The sequence below is a fragment of the Callithrix jacchus genome, chromosome 9 (genome assembly GCF_049354715.1).
Source record: "Callithrix jacchus isolate 240 chromosome 9, calJac240_pri, whole genome shotgun sequence".
NCBI classification, from domain to species: Eukaryota; Metazoa; Chordata; class Mammalia; order Primates; family Cebidae; genus Callithrix; species Callithrix jacchus.
In genome coordinates, this window is record NC_133510.1 from 19521021 (window position 1) to 19537093 (window position 16073).

General features: G+C 47.7%; 1 protein-coding gene across 3 annotated transcripts in view; it reads right to left on the reverse strand.

Annotated features, from left to right (window-relative positions):
* ANO2 (anoctamin 2) overlaps positions 1-16073 on the reverse strand; it is a 371758-nt gene that overhangs the window by 329055 nt on the left and 26630 nt on the right. The gene's annotated exons all lie outside the window — the stretch shown is intronic.

The following is a 16073-nucleotide window of genomic DNA, read 5'->3' on the forward strand; positions in this document are numbered from 1 at the left end:
GCAGCTGTTCTCTGCCTCCCTGGAGGCCAGCACTACGTGGACCAAGGGTTTGAGATGGCAGCAAGAAAGGCTCGTGTCCGACTCTAGAAACATAAGGAGATACCTTGTGAGGGGATGGGCAAGCCCCTGGGAAGAAGTGTGAGATACTGACATGCACAGCCTGTCCAGAGCTGGGGCTGTGGGCAAGGTGACCTTCAAGCATCTGACGCATTAGACTGCATGATCCTGCAGAATACAGCGACTTGACCTGCTCGGTAGGTGTTGCCGGAGACAGGAGATGGAGCAACTCAAACCAGCCAAAAACTGAATGGAAATTCAAGAGCTGGGAAAAACCACATGACCTGTCCTGAGTTGGAGACAAAGCTGGGAAAGGAACTCCTCTTTGCGGAGACAGAATCCCTTCACCTCAGGCCCACAAGAAATGTATTTTCCAATCCTCCTGTCGCTCCATTGCCTAGGACATCAGAGCCTCAAAATTAGGCTCCAGAGACAATTTCCCATGTACATTAGACTCCAAGGGGCCAATCAAACAGATGCCATTTGACCTTTGCCAACATAGTGGCTCTGGAGGGATTTTGGTTAGATCTTAGGAAGAACTTCCCTCCTGAGTTTTGAGATAACTGCACGAGTCAGCAAAAGAGGCAGTTTATATTCTCTCTTCCTACAGTCAGTTCATAGGCTAGATTACACTCAGAGATGCAAAGAAAGAAAAGGTCCCCTTCAGCTACAGCGTAGTGAGAAAGTTTCAAACAAACTTGATATCTGAAAGTCCAGGCTTAAAAAGCAGATCAATTTGGTTGCTTGTTTGCTTTTTTGAAAAGCTCACTTTAACAAGCTATAGTAATACACTTAAATTTGGATGTGAATTTGAAGAATGGCATTCAAAACAGCTAGGCCAGACGAGATGGTTCGTGCCTTTAATCCCCACGCTTTGGGTGGCGGAGGCAGGAGGATGGCTTCAAGCCAGAAGTTTAAAACAAGCCTTGGTAATATAGTGAGACCCCATCTCTACAAAAGAAAAATCTAAAAATTAGCTAGGCATAGTGGCACGTGCCTGTAGATACCCAGGAGGCCAAGGCAAAGGATGACTTGAGCCCAGGAGTTAGGGACTTCAGTGAGCCAAGATCACACCACTGCACTCCAGCCTGGCCAATAGAACCAGACTTAATCAGAGAAGAAGAGGGGAGGGGAGGGGAGGGGAGGGGAACCCAGGAATGCAAAGGTCTCTATGATTACCACTGAGTCTTCCTGGGGACCATCCAGCTTCCTGATGCAGTATGTGACATGGGAGTCTTAGCTCTTGGAATAGCTTTAGAGACTCTAGAAAGAAGGAAGGACAAAGGCAGCTGTCTTTCTGAATGGAAACTCTCCACAGCACCAGACAATCAGGCAGTGTTGAAGTCTCGGGGTGGCCTCTAAAGCCACAGCAGAGGAGGGAATAATGGGGAATAATTAGGATGGGAGATTACATCCACCTTACAGGTAGGTCACCCCAGAGGCCAGAAAAACATAAGAGTTTGAAGGATCTTTGGGTCTGATATTAAGAAACTAAGAACAACTAATCCTGAGCTTCTGACACATGCCAGGCACTGCACTGGACCCTTTAACATATATTATATCATTTAATTATTTGTTTCCCTGATAAATATGAAGCACCCACCATGTCCCAGCCTTCTTCAAAACAATTCAACCATATTACTTTACAGAGAAGAAAAGAGAAGTGATGTGAAGTATTATGTAATTTGTCCATGGTTATATGTCCTTTAGTGGCTCAGCTGAAATTCAGATTCCGGCTAGAATTCACACGGCTTTATACCAGAACGTTCTTCATCAAGCAACCTTCCCAGCTCTGCCACTCTTGATTCCACAGCTAGGATGTGCATAGGGGTGTGTGTGTGTGTGTGTGTGTGTGTGTGTGTGTGTAGACAGCAAAGTCTCTGCAGACAATTTGCAATTACCCAAACTGGCAGAGATGAGTAGTAGCCCAGATAAACCATAGCCCTTGGGTCCTCCGGTCCTTTGGCCTGGAGGGATTTGTACTCTGCATTTGAGGAAGATCCTAGCACATCTGTGTAATTCAGCTTGGCTTAGGCTAAGAGTAATGACTGAATTAGCTCCCACTTCTGAGCATCCTAGCAGCGGGAGGGAGAGACCCAGAATGAGAGCGGCAGTGAACAGATTGAGCACCCACCCTCCACTAGTAGCCCCACATGGACGAAACCCACACATGTACATGGGTCTTCCCGCATGACCCTGGGCAATTTCCTGCCTTCTGCTTTCTTCATTAAACGCTGACCTCCCCAAATGTGCCTACCACATGATCATCCTCCTTCTTCATCCAAGAGCAATGCAGGCCTCTGCACTTGAGGGGTGTTCCATCCTGAATGTTTCCTGGTTGCTGCAGCTTAGTATCCAGTGTAAGCAGCTTATGGAAGCTGGAGTAAAGAAGGGGGGACCCTCATCTGGGACCACGGTCCTTGAAAAAGGAAAGAGCCAATGTGATGTGATTTCCAGAGCCTGCTCCACCTGCTGGTGCCCAGTACACCACCATTCACCTAAGGCTTTGATCCCTGAGAAAAATGCAGCTGCCACAAAGCAGGGTTACACTGAAGGGTCTGAATGAGCAGGAACTGGAAGGAGGAAGAGTAATGGGAGAACCACAAGGAAGAGAAGACACAGAAGAGGAAGGGTGAGTCTGCCCAGGGCAGATGCCTCCTGGGCCCACCATCACCTCTCCTGATGCCCACAGCAGGGATGAACAGCACACACACCAGTGGGTTTGTCCCAGCACTGACCCCGGGGGTAGCTGACATTCCACACCGTCCCATCCTCCTTGCCAGATCCCCGGGTGGCTCAGGTGGCTCCTGGCACCACACGGCCTTGACACACCACAGCACCCAGTGCTCCTTCCCAGTCTTTAAATTTTGCAGCGTCATCCTCTAGCCTTGCCCCCCGGGAAGCCTTGCTACCTCTCACCCCTGCCTGCTGGCTCCAGACCCATCCACCTGTCTCAGGGGTGGATGAGCAGATTGATTCTCACCACAAACACAGCCCATGGGTAATTAAAAGGTATCTGCAGGGATCCTGCTCTTCCCTAACCCACAACCTCCCACCTAGGCTGATAGGAGGGAAGACGGGGTCAGCAGAACAGAGGGAACAGGGAAGAAAATGGTAAGTGGAGGAGACCCTCAAGTTTGGAGGTGTTCTTCTCTTCCCCTGAGCCTTCTTAAATGGCTGACAATCCAAATGGTGGAAGCTAGGACTCCCCTTTCCCTATCCCAAGCTCAGATGGCAGGAACCTCATCCCTGGAGAGGCAGGACATGGCAGTGACTGAGAGCTCAGGCTCAGGGTCCGAATCCCTCCCTGGCAGCAAGGGTTCCCAGGGGAGTGAGGCTGGGGGATGACACCTAAAGAATTAAAGGGAACACCAGCTGCTGCCGCATGTCAGGGCTGTTGGCACCTGGAGCTACCTGGGGCTCTGGCAGTGTAGAATGTCAGCTCCTCCAACCCCAGGGGGCAGTGCTGGGATGATCCTGATCAAGTCATGTAATTTTGGTTTTCTTATCTGCAAAATAGGGGCAGTGCTAGTATATGCTTCGTGGAGTTAGTTTTAAGAATTAAATGAGCTACTTTATGTGCCTAGCACGGTAGAAGCTTCTCTTATTACTAATAACTTCAAAAGCAGCAGTACAGTGATCAGAGAGGGAAGGGCCCAAGATTCCTGAGACCCCAGTGGCAGGAAGGAGAGAGCAGGTACTCCTGGCAACACTGAAAAGAACATTTCTGGTGACTGGAAAAGTAAGATCGCACCACCAGAGAAGCCTTCAGGACAAGGAGACAGTTCCTGACATGCCGTCCCTGGGCAATCATGTCTGAGGCTTTTTTCTGTAGAGTCCATGACAAGTGTAAGTCCATGACAACGGTATTCATTATGACCTTGGAATTTGCCCAACAGCACAGAGCCAGAGGGGGTTGAAAGAAAGAAAGAAAAGAAGGCAAAACTAGAGAAGAAGGAAGGGTGGAAAGATAGAAAAAATCTGCTAACACCCCAGGGCTCAACCTTTACCCCAACAGGTTACCAAATCCCTAAAACATTGTTCAGGGACTCGGGTTCACTCCACAGATATCCCCTCTTGCCCCTTCTCTCCCCAATCCCTTCCTCCCACACCTGCTTCCAGCTTTTGCTCTCCTCGGGCTTCTTTTCAGGGTGGGTGGCTCTGAGCAGGTTGCAAATCGCTGTGGTGTTTTCTTCCCAGACTGAAGAAGGAGATGAGAACCAAAGGCAACAGAAGAAGCGGTAATTGGAGAAGGTTTCTACTCCGGAAAAGGGTAGGAGCTGATGCACAGAGATCCCAGGCTGCTGTAAGTAGGGGCGGGGCTAGGAGAAGGCACCAAGGGCTTCCTCTCCAGTTGGCCTTCCCTGTCAACTGGAGCTCCTGGGCATCTCTGCCTCCCCAGAGCAACTCTACAGTGTATCATCTTTGCTAGGCATTATGCTTTGAATCAATTCAACAAACAGCACTAAAAGCAATTATATTATCAATGTGTCACACACTGTTAAAAAAAAAAAAGAGGCCGTCCGTGGTGGCTCACACTTGTAATCCCAGTACTTTGGGCAGTCAAGATGGGAGGGTCACTTGAGGCCAGGAGTTCAACAGCAGCCTAGTCAACGGCAGAGCAAGACCTCATTTCTATTTTTAAAAAATAAAACAAAGAGAAATAAAAATAAATGAGCAAGACACAGTCCCTGTTCTAAGTCTTCAATCCATCCAGGGGCAAGTATCGCTCTAGAGGGTGTACCAGGTGCTCTGGTAATGCTGCCCAAGTAGAGAACGAGGGGCATTAGATGATGGGTGGATGCGACATAGCATCAGATGACATTTCATTCTTTTAGGTTAAGAAAAGTCTTTATTTAGTTTTGGTATTAGGTAACGCTAGCCTTATAGAATAAATTGGAAAATGACCCCTACTCTTCTATTTTCTGGGAGAGACTATAGAATTGGTATTATTTCTTCCTTAAAGTTTTGGTGGATTCACCAGTGAAACCATCTGAGTCTGGTGTTTTCCTTTTTGGGGAAGTTTCTTTTCTAATTTCACAACAAATTTGATTGCTTTTTTCTTTTTTTAAAAATTATACTTTAAGTTCTGGGGTACATATGCAGATGGTGCAGGATTGTTGCATAGATATATACATGCCGTGGTGGTTTGCTACATCCATCCCCCCTGCCCCCCATCACCTGTCACCTACCTTAGGTATTTCTCCTAATGTCAGCCCTCCCCAGTCCTCCACTCCCTACTATCCCTCCCCTAGCCCCCAACCCCCCAACAGGCCCCAGCATTTTTAAATAACAAGAAAGTCCCGTTTCAATTATCCTGCAAAAAGAAAGTCTCTGTTTGATACCAATACGTCTTTAACCTCTCTGACACTAGCTAAGCTTCCTTCTCAACAGAGAGTAAGCAGGCCCCAGTCTCAGACCTCCTGCGGCCAACAGTATCCCGTTAAAAATGAATGATGTCGTTCTGTTGTGCTTATTTTTATAATTATTGGCTGTGTGTTGGCCAGTGATACTGGTTCTCCATTTCTGATAATGACATAATATTTCCCTTTAAAATAAATTTAAGTTTCAAAAGTGAGCCAATTTAACAAAAATGTTCGGCAAAGAGCAGTCCGGATTGTAAATGGCTGTCCCTAAAATTGTGAATCTAGTAAGCAGGGTAATAAAACTCACAGTCACGGTGTTCAAGTAACTGGAACTTGTGACACCTTTTACTTGTGGAGCCCGGAAAAGAGGCAATCGGCATCTATGCCTTGAATTGTTAACTCTCTGTTCATGAGTTTTCTAATTTCCTAACTAGGCAGTAAACTCCCTGCACCTTCTTCCTTTGGGGATTCCGAATCCATTCATCAGGCAGTTTCATTCATTCAGAAAATAGGAAGAAAATTAACTCAGCTCATAAAGTGGGCACAAAAAAAAAGGAAAATTGAAGCACAAAGGTAATGAGGGTGGGAGAGCCCACTTTGGCTTATTTTATGACACAATTCACGAAGTATTTTGCCCACGAAAGGTGTGGGCTACAGATCCCAGATAAGAAAATAGAGAACCTGCACAGAGACACACATCAGCGACCCTGGTCCTTCACTCTCCATCCCTAAGGTCTTCTTGCTACATCAGGCTGCTGGGGAGTCCGGTGGGGAAGGCAAGAGGCAGCACCCACACACACCACTGATGCCCTCAGCCTTCAGCAGGCAGAGGTGGGATGCCAGACCCTGCTCACAGGCGTGGCCAGACTTGGTCTGAATGCAACCTTCCCAACTCCACAAGGCATCATGAGAACAGTACATAGCAACAGACACAAACTGGTAACCATGCACAGGCAGCATGTGCAGGGAGCCAGCGCAAACCCACGCTAGCTCCACGGGCCCTGAGGCTTCCACTCTGAAGCCTTTGAGGGTTCTTGTGTCTGCACAGAACAACAGAACAGCACACCCATCAAATTCCACTCCGCTTCCTGTTCCTGAAAAGGTGCTAAGACTCACAGGTCCTCTCTGAGGCCTGAGAAGCCTTCGCCCTCCAACAGCCCGTAGTGAGCTAAGTGTAAGTTCCCTGGGCTGGAAGAGCCCAGAAAGAAGGGTTAAACAACATTGGCTAAAATGTCCACAGTCGAATATACCCCAGCCCTTAACACCTGACAATAATCAATTCCTGAGTGGAAACTCAACCAGGCAGCAATAAGAATCCCAGCAGTCACCCTATCCAAGTCGAGTGTCCGACTGCCCAGAGTTCTGGCCTGGACAGAAAGTCTAGCGGCTGTCCACAGTGAAGTGATATGCAGTAGCAGAGCCTCTCAACCCAGAAATGCTCAAGGAATGGCGAACACATTCTGGGAGACATCAGAATGGACCCAGGGTTCCCTAAGAGTCCTAACACCATAAATGGCAATTTCCGTGAATTATCATGGAACTCTCTGACTTCAGCTAAACTCAGCAAGCCAAGAGAGATGAGAGAAGGTGGGGCCTCCTAAGTGTGTCTGTCCTGCTCGGAAGACAGTGACACAGCTAACAGCCCCAACAGCCATCCTTCATGTTGCTTCCATTGTAATTGTCGCTTTGTTTTTCCTTACAATTGCGTGCACAGAACAGGGAAGGCTGGGAGCAAGTGGGGTGCACCATTGCTTTTATTGGTGCCTGGATGTAAACAGGAGCATGATCTCTGCCGGAGAATGGCCTTCACTCCACACAGGTTCATGAGTCCAGTCACCCTTTGTTCACTCAAAGCAAGTATCATCGGCCTTTTGAGCAGAATGCATCATTACATGCTGTAGGTCTCCACAGAATAGCAGAGCAGGAAGGGACCTTGGAGACTGGTGGGAGCTGGGAGAACACCCACAGTTATGTGCTGCTTGCAAGATCCTTTTCAAACGTCCTTATGTACAGCATGCTTAATTTCACCACTGAAACTAGGAACAATTCTAGGAAAACCCATAGGGACCAGCTGCAACAGAAAACCACAGCCCAAACTAAGCCTAGAAATTAGACATGATTGGCCAATTCCACATGTTCCCATTAATATTCTTTCACTTCTCATTCACTCCTTTTGCCCTCAACAAATATTTATTTGCAAGCAAGGAGTAACAGCTTCCTAAGGTTTAACAAAAAGATACATAAGAACAACTGTAAATTGAGGAAACCATCTTCATTCATGTTACTTTTTAGTAAATTGCAATAACACAATCGATTTTTTATTTTGATATAGACTACCTTGGTCCAAATCATGGGAAGACGGTACTGTCAGATACACAGCTGGAGAATCCAATTTCACACCCAACCTTCTCCTTTTCCGGAATAGAAGTCAAGATCCAGAAAAAAGCCAGTTGGCAGCAGACATGGTCCCAGAACCCAAGTCTTCCGATGCTCAGCTCCCTTCTTGGGTTCAGGCACACCATGGACTGAACCACATGCTTCCAAAGTGCAGTCAGCTGTGCACATGGGGCAGCAGCCACAGGGCAGCATGCAGGAGCCCAGCGTCATCCCGGGCCCGACAAGTGTGCTTACAGCAGGACTCTTCAGGTGGGTCCTATTTGATCTCCCTTCATACAGCAGCCAGGCAGGACTGCCACGCTCTGCCTAAGGCTTCTCCTAGGCTTTGGGGAGTATATTTAAGGGCCATGGAACCTCAGGACAGTCAGATGAAATCTATGGATCCCCCTCTCAGAATGTTTTTAAATTCATACAATAATTATCTAGTGCAACAAGGAGACTAAATGTACAGAAATAGAGCTATCCAAATATTTAAATATAAATTTGTGATATAGTAATAGACTTCCTTCTCTATCAACACATGAAATATTGAGACCTAGAAATTGCATCTAAAAATTAGCATAATTTCTAAGTAGAAATTAGTGTGATTTGTTTTGAGATCTGTGCAACAAATTCCATGTGATACAAACCTATGTTCTTCGTGTTGTTTTGTTTGGTTTTTTCAGACAGTCTCACTCTGTCACCCAGGCTGGAGTGCAGTGGCGCAATCTCAGCTCACTGCAATCTCTGCCTCCTGGATTCAAGAAATTCTTGTGACTCAGCCTCAGAAGTAGCCGGGATTACAGGCACGCACCACCACGCCTGCCTAGCTTTTGTATTTTTAGTGGAGACAGGGTTTCACCATGTTGGCCAGGCCTGTCTCAAACTCCTGACCTCAGCTGATCTACCCACTTTGGCCTCCCAAAGTGCTGGGATTAGAGGCATGAGCCACTGTGCCTGGCCTCTATGTGTTATTTCTATTAGTGACAGTCACAGGAATTCATCATTATGTAATCAATTTTGCCTATATCATCAATTGAAGTAAATGTTAAATGTCAGTTAAATGTTGGTGAAAACAAAGACGTAATTTTCTATCATTCCAGTTTATGTATTCTACCCCTGAATTCAAACCACAAAACCCTCAAGATTCAAGAACCCCTCATGCTGCCACGTGACCCCAGGAGTTATCAGATATAAGCACCCTAAGAAGCTCTCCAGGGGTAGCAGAGAGACTCTGTCTTCAGTAAAGGGACACTTAAGGCTGAAGTGGCCCCGAGAACCACCCTCGTCATCTGTCAAGCCCGGATATAACACTCTGTGCATCCTCAGACCTCAAAGGCCCAAAGACTCTGTCTACCACGTACACCACCCACTTCAGCTAACCCTTCCAAACTTGCACAGTCCACACCAGCATCTCAGCATCCTGAGGGTGAATTCTTCCTGGAAATCTGACCAGGGTAGGAAACACAGCTCACCCACTCCTGCCAACCCCAGCATCTGGGGGCAGGGAGAGGGAAGGTGATTTCACCCAGAGCTTCAGGACAGACTCAGGCCTTCCCAGTCCGTCAGACCATCAGTCACTCCCAGGACTCTCTTCTCACCTCGGTTACTGCACTTTTAGACCCTACTGTGTGATTCTCCCAGATCAGGTCTGCTTCCCTTGAAAGCAGGGGCCACGTCTTATCCGCCTCTTCATCCTCAGCTCCCAGCCCACCCAGGACCCAGCACCTAGTAGGTGCCCAGTAAATATCTGCTAAATGAAAAGCTGGAGACAGCGACCAGAGACAGCCTGGCAGGTCACTCCTGGCAGCTGTTTTATAGCTGCTGTGACTGACCAACCAGTCTCAGACCAACAAAAGCCCTGAACTTTTCAAATGACACATGGAGAAGGGCTTTCCTTCTCAATGTGTGTCTCAGAGCCCAAAACATCTAGCAGTGCCATGACGAGGGATGATTAGCAACACAGAGACCAACTGTCCCCCGAGTCTCTCTTCACCAAATGCAGACACTGATGTGCATGACAGTAGGAAGCATGGGTGATACTCAAGATATTTAACAACCAGCATAGGATATTGTAAATCAGGGCAGGCACCAGCCATAAACACCAGGTCCAGTCAGACCAGGAATACCACTCAGAGAGGGAGATAATAACTTTGCTACAAAAAGACAGACTAATGCGAGGAAGCCGGACTCCCTTGGTTTCTTTGTCTGCATAGACTCTGTGTCAGTATTGAATCTGCATTAACCAGCAGTGTGACCTTGTGCCAGTCACATCCTCTCTGGGCTTCAGTGCCCGCCCTCTGATGAAATTGAAAGAAATGACCTCAAGTCGTTACAACTGTAATGCCCTATGATCTCATCTTCTCACACATCACAGGTGGCACCTGGTAACGAAGAGAATTAGCAAAGCACACAGCTGGCTACGGTGATGAACAGACTGAAAACCCTTGACAGGGACAATCTCGATATCCATTGAGCTATGCTGTCTGGTATTGCAGGACGGGATATGGCAGATCAAAGCCCAGAAACCTTCTTCCAGGCCTTTTGAGGAATCCTACAGCTCTCCAGAGGCACCTTGTCAGTCGGTAAAAGATGCCAGACATCAAGGACTTGGAAAAGAGCCACACCCAGCTCCCTTCCTCCTCCACGTAAACCCTCAGCCCGCTTTTCACTATACCCACTGCCCAATTTTGTGCAAAACCTGGACAGTGCTCATCTCCATGGCTGGGTGAGTACTACCCCCAGGGAAGCACAAGGGAATAAAGAACAAAAGGAGTAGAAGCAAGGAGTCCTTGTTTCAAAGTCCAGCCCTGATAATCACCTGATTGACAAGGTGGTTTATGCTCCCTAGTCCTTGAGAAAGAACATTAGCTGCTCTAACTTCCTCGGGGTTGGGGAGGTGGAGGAGGAAGGGTGCTAAAACGAGCATCAGATTAAAATGATGAAGGTTAATGTTTTCATTATAGAATATTTGGACATGGAAACAGACATGTACCTGGGTCTGGGGGTTTCCCTTTCCCCTCCCTGCTTTCCTGTGCATCCCCACCCCAGGCTGCCCGGAGTCTCTCCTCTGAAATCAAATCCAGCCAACCCTACTGTGCCTCCCTCCCCTCATCTGTGCAGTCCCAGGGGCAGGGCCTGCAGGCTCTTTGTTGTGTTCCCCAAAGATCCCCGGGGTAGGAAAAGGCAAGGGAGAAGCCCAAGGCCCCAGCCTGCTGCCTCAGGGTGGGACAGTTGGGACAGGAACACAACCAAGGCCAGGGGGAAATCATCACATCTTCCCCAGTCATTAGTGCAAGCAGCAGCAGCATGACTCTTCCCTACACTCGGGAGAGCACAGCAACATCACCAACAAACAGTGGAGACGGGCATCATTAAAACCCAAATTTGCATTTTCCCTGCATTTGCTATATCCCTTTCTAGGAACACAGGCCCCCATCCCACTCCAGAGGAGTAAACAGACTCATTTTAAAACGGAGTCAATGGGGGCCTGGGGATCCACATCCCATGGAAATACACCACTCCCTGCTCCAGCACCAGCAGGCTGCCCTCTGTGGATGCCCAAGGCAGAGCAATGGGCAGGAAGGCCTCCAGGGGATGCTGCTGTCACCCTGGAAAACCAAACAGCAAGGTTTCCTAAGGATTCCAAGCCCTAGTTTTCCCAGCAAAGCAAAACCAAAGCCAGATTTGAGAATTTTAAGAGGAGAGCTGCTTCAAGACAAGTTTTATAAGTAAGAGCGAGAAAGACAGAGGCAAGTCTGAGTGTTCACTCTGTGAGGTGATGGACTGATGTGGGTCCAAGTAAATGATCACCCAGGGCCAGCCTGTGCTTCAGAGGCCACAGAGAAGCCTCCAGGGAGAGCAAAAGGCCCAGAGTCCAGTGGGCTCGTGGCCCTGACGCCACACACTCCTCCTGGAAAGGGAGAATAGGTACTCCATAAATCAGTCCCCCTTTGAATAAGTAATTCCTGGCCTCTGTAGAGAATCTCCATGAATCTGGGAAGCAGGGAAAAGTAAAGTACTATAAAGTGCTTGGTTGGGGGCCGGGTGCAGTGGCTCACGCCTGTAATGCCAGCACTTTGGGAGGCCGAGGCCGGTGAATCACAAGGTCAAGAGATCGAGACCATCCTGGTCAACATGGCAAAACCCCGTCTCTACTAAAAATACAAAAAATTAGCTGGGCATGGTGGTGCGTGCCTGTAATCCCAGCTACTCAGGAGGCTGAGGCAGGAGAATTGCCTGAACCCAGGAGGCGGAGGTTGCGGTGAGCCGAGATCACGCCATTGCACTCCAGCCTGGGTAACAAGAGCGAAACTCCATCTCAAAAAAAAAAAAAAAAGTGCTTGGTTAGTTCTCCCTGGGATGACAAGGATCCCAGAAGCTCCGAAACTCAGACAGGGTTCAAATCCCAGCAGGACCCCTTAGCAGCAGTGTGACCTTGACCAAGCCACTTGTCTTCGGACCTCATCTCCTCCGAGATGGGTATTCATGAAGACTGAATGCGCACAAGTGAAAGCAAAACCACACGTGATGAGGCTCACAAAAGGCACTCAGAAAAGTCAGTTTTCTTCCTTAAAACCTAGATCAAATCTCACTCTAAAAACAGAATTTCTGAAAGCCGCCCTGCCTCTTCCTGAAAAGGAGGTGGGAAAGCGGGATGGTAACAGAGGCCGAGAAACAGGGGCGGCTGGTTTAAGAAAGTGAAGCAACGTTCTGATTTTCCTCAGTCCTCTCTGCTAAATGGGCCTCACTGGGAAGGCACGATGTCACACACCCGAGATGTCCCCCTGCCACCTTTGACTCAGTGCCAAAATTCAGGTTGAGATGCCAGATATCCAGGCTCTGTCGGACCTACAGGGTGAGGAGTCAGGGGTCAGAGATAGCTCCTGGCCTAGGAGGAGGGAGTCTCCTCTCTGCAGAGAAAGAATTTGGGCCATTCCTGGATTCACACCTGATACCAAGATAGAGAGGAGAGCTCCACCACCAAAATGCAGCTGTGGAGATGTCAGGCCGTGCTGAATTTTAAAGCCAACTTCTGCTATCAGTTCCCTGGTCCCCCAATCCCAGGAAAGCCAGCCTCAAACAAGGGGGCACCTGGCCTCGCTCTCATGCCGTCTTCTCCATTGCCAATTTCAGATGTCTAGCTGCCCACAAGGATAGAGTCTGGGTCCGTGACAGCTAGGATTTCAGGGCCTGCAAGGTGAGAGAAGACCTCTAACTCAAAGTCTACAAACATGCCCTCCTGGCTTCCACAGGACTGCACTGTGCCTGGTTCTCAGACTCCTCCCCCTGTACCCCTGGTAACACCCAAGCATGTGTGTCTCTGCCTCTGCCCTGCTAGCTCTCTGGGTCAAAGTGGGAGGTTTGTTTAAGAGAGAGTGGGAGGAGGTGGGCCGACCAGCCCTCCCCAAAGCTGTGTTAGAGCCTGTTCAGCTCACCCACTCCCAGCCCTGCCAGGACTCCAGGAGAGTTACAGGAAGCTCCAGGCTGGGGCAGTCTCCTGAACTGCTTAAGTGAGCCTCGCACTCTGACACGGTGCACAGTACCAACAGGTGGCCCTCATTTATGTGAATTGGTAGTGAGGGTGCAGATGTCTCTGTCACGTATAAGCACTTCCAAGGATGTCTTTAGATGAAATTCTAACCAAATGGTCAAACTAAAAAAGTAAATGTTCATACCTATAAAGGCATTTGATAAAATACTGAATTCTCTTTAAAATATGAACATGGACAATATCAATACATGGAAATATGGACAAAAAAATGAAAAAGTGAAATACCAAATGCAGGGCATTCACCAATATCGTCCTGTCAAAGGCATGCCCAGATATCAAGGAGGGTGGGAAATGAATTCACTGATGTTCAAACAGAGTTCAGGGGATGCAAAGTCACAAGCTCCAGCTGATGAATCTCCAACTGGGCTTAAAACAAACATGGCATGGAAGGAGGGGGAGATATTAAAGAATGCTGGCCCCAAGGGAGGCGACGATTCATTCTCAATCTTTTTTGCAGTGGCACACAACTGGAGGCAACCTAAGTGTTTGTTATTACCAGGGGACTGACTAGGTACACTGTTCATCCATTAAAATAATGGAGTCTGCCAGGCACTGTGGCTCACCCCTCTAATCCTAGCACTTTGGGAGGCTGAGGTGGGTGGATCTCTTGAGGTCAGGAATTCAAGAACAGCCTGGGCAACATGGTAAAGCCCCGTCTCTACAAAAAAATACAAAAATTAGCTGGGCCTGGTGGCACACACCAGTGGTCCCAGCTACTTAGGAGGCTGAGGCAGGAGGATCACGAGCACCTGGGAAGTTGAGGCTGCAGTGAGCTGAAATCACACTGCTGCACTCCAGCCTGGCTGACAGTGAGACCTGGTCTCAAAAATACAAAATAAAATAAAATAATGGAGTCAATGTACATGCAGAATGTGAATGGATATGAAAAATAAAGTGTTAGAGAAAAAAGTAAGAAACGGAATGGACTACAAAACAGTGCCTTCCCAGTTAGCTGGGCACGGTGGCGCATGCCTGTAATCCCAGCTACTCAGGAGGCTGAGGCAGGAGAATTGCCTGAACCCAGGAGGCGGAGGTTGCGGTGAGCCAAGATCGCGCCATTGCACTCCAGCCTGGGTAACAAGAGCGAAACTCCGTCTCAAAAAAAAAAAAAAAAAGAACGTATACAGTTCTGAGAAACTGCCACCACCAAGAGAAGTCTAAGGAGACATGACAACTCAGAACAGAAAAATCACAGCATGTTAAAAAAAGAAAAAAAGCAGTAAGGAAAAGCAGTAAGGAAATCTGAATAAAGTGTGAATTTTAGTTAATCATGATGTGTCAATATTAGTTCATTAATTGTAGCAAATGTATCCTATTAATGTAAGGTGTTAATAATACAAGAAACTGGGAATGGGGTACTTGGAAACTCTCAGCACAATCTTCCAATTTTTCTGTAAGTCTAAAACTGTTCTAAACAATAAAGTCTATTTTTTAATTAAAAAAAAAAAACCCACACAGTATACCTTTTCCAGAACGATGATGCCTTGGAAAGACTGTCTGCGAGGTAGCAGGCAGTGCACAGTCGGGGATATTTAAATAAAAAATCCAAGAGTTCTTGTGCAGACTAGTGATAGTAACGTGCCATGGCTGAAAAGTACGGTAAACTCAACCCTTCGCATGAGAGGTCCCAACATTAATCAGAATAACTACCTTTTGGAAGCTAGAGGCAACACTGCAAGGCAGTAGCCCACAATAAGAGGTGGAGGCTCTGGTGACAGGGACGCTGGGGGAGGCTGCGCCATCTGGAATAGCCTCATGAAGTGCTGAGTGGCCTTGATGCCCCAGGTGGGGGCTGGGAGGGAAGAGTTCGGGTGGCTATACAACAGGAACAACAACCCAGGACCCCAGTCTAACACTGGTCAGTCCCAAGAGCCATCTCTGTGCCCTCCAAATTCCCAGCCAAAGCAGGAAACATCCGACAGAAACCAGAATGCAGCGTGGTGGGGGATGGGGGGCATAGGGCAGCCAAGATGGGCGTTGGTGCTGAAAGCAGCAGTGAGAGTGGCCGGGAACATTACATTTTAATTTCAGATCCACAATGAATAATTTTTAGTGTTGTTCCCAGTATTTCATTGCACATGCAGAAAAGTCTTCCCTGTTGAACTGAAATTCAAATTTCACTAGGCATGCTGCATTTTTGTTTGCTAAACCTACAACTGTAAATAATAATAGTAGTAACCTTCATCGTTAATGTTCTGCGTACTTTATTTAGTTGTCTCATTTCATCTTCATAATAACCTAGTGAAGAAGGTACTGTTAGTATTCTCTTTATTATTATTATTATTATTTTTTTTTTTGAGACAGAATCTTGCTCTGTCACCCAGCTTAGAGTGCAGTGGTGCGATCTCGGCTCACTGCAACTCCCACCTCCAGGGTTCAAGCGATTCTCTTGCCTCAGCCTCCAGACTATCTGGAACTACAGACATGCACTGCCATGCCCAGCTAATTTTTTGTATTTTTGGTAGAGATGGGTTTTCACTGTGTTGGCCAGGCTGGTCTCAAACTCCTGATCTCAAGCAATCCACCCGCCTCAGTCTACCAAAGTGCTGAGATTACAGATGTAAGCCACCACACCCAGTCCTGTTATTTCCTTTTAATAGACCAGGAAGTTTTACTGAAAGCATGAGGTAACCTGCCCAAGGTCATGAGCTAGTAAGTCAGACCTGGAATGTGAACATATGTAATTGGCCTTAAGAGCTCACCCTCTGGAGCACAGATAT